Below are 1403 nucleotides of genomic sequence, written 5' to 3' on the forward strand. Positions count from 1 at the left end.
GCTGAGAGTGGTGTCTGATTTTAATCTTGCACAGACCACATCCACTGCCTTATCAACGGGAACGCACGTATCTGTATAATATTAGACTTCCTAGAAATAAAAAGTGAGCTATGTAGACATAACAACTGGGCCTTGATTATGCAAACTTACAGATAAAACACAAGATAAAGATTTAAACTCATTCACTGCAAAATCACCAAACGAGCAATAATAAGGGACAAAGTAGGAACAATTATGCTGCTGAATTGAARCCTGTCTGTACTTCTCATCTGAACCCTCTTCTTATTAAGCTYTGGCTTCAAATGCTCCATATCTGCACCTCCACAATTTGAGCAGAGATGAAATGAACGAAGATCAGAAAAATCATCTGGAATCATTCAAATGTTTTACAGACTGTTACACTAATACCTGTGTGTGGTAATTTTAGTCAATGATTAAAACAAAGGTCATCTGCCAACAAAACTGTAGGAYTTTTAGGTAAAAATTTGTTTATCTTTTGCAACATATRAACGTCTCTGTTTTTGTTCAATATTTGAACACTAATGCAACAAAAAGCTTTATGATTACACCTAGTTGGTACTATTTGTTGTAGTCAGTCGGACTTTTTACTGTGTGTTGTGCAGCTTTAAAACGTGCAGATAGAGAGAGATACAACAACACTCCCAAACAAAGCTGAAGATCAAGAGCAAAGTGGTTCCTGTTACAAGGTACATATTTTGCATATAAATTGTTTGCATTTATGTTTCAAATATAACATGGTTAACTTTTTGTTTGTCTTTTCTTTTGTCTTTGCTCATTTRACCTGATTCTGCCCTGCAGAAACCTCTGAAAACCTTCTTCAGCCCCCAGATTTAATGCAGAACCACACAGAATAAATTAGGGACAAAACCGATTTTTTTGCTATCTTTTGTAGTTCCRCTGCAGCTGACAGTAATTCTTATCCTGTGCCAATAAGCTGCAGGTTTACATAAGCAAACACTGTCTTGCTTGAATGACTTTGATGTGCAAGATTTAACTGGAAATGATTCTGAGTAGTTTGGAAGGAGCCTAATTTTTAGGTAAAAATAATAATAGTAAAAAATACAACACAATCACACAACTAATCAATTGTGAACATGCYGTGAAGAGCCACAGTAAACATGATAAATTTCACAAATGGGGTTTTGATCTAATATTGCTGAAATCAAACYAATATTTTAAGGATACAATGCAGAWATCAAACCAACAKAAAGTACTYCAGTTCTTTGTCTYACAAGAATTASTCAGTGCTTTCAAACATATTAAAGAAAATAATGTTTCAAATTTCAAATTAGCATCTGAATGGCATCACACTAGCTTTTAAAATCATTGTAGTTATTAAAGGGATCCCTGATTAGTTATAACATTAGACTTTATTTGATAAA

Source organism: Austrofundulus limnaeus, unplaced genomic scaffold (genome assembly GCF_001266775.1).
Source record: "Austrofundulus limnaeus strain Quisiro unplaced genomic scaffold, Austrofundulus_limnaeus-1.0 Scaffold35, whole genome shotgun sequence".
In the NCBI taxonomy this organism is placed as follows: Eukaryota; Metazoa; Chordata; class Actinopteri; order Cyprinodontiformes; family Rivulidae; genus Austrofundulus; species Austrofundulus limnaeus.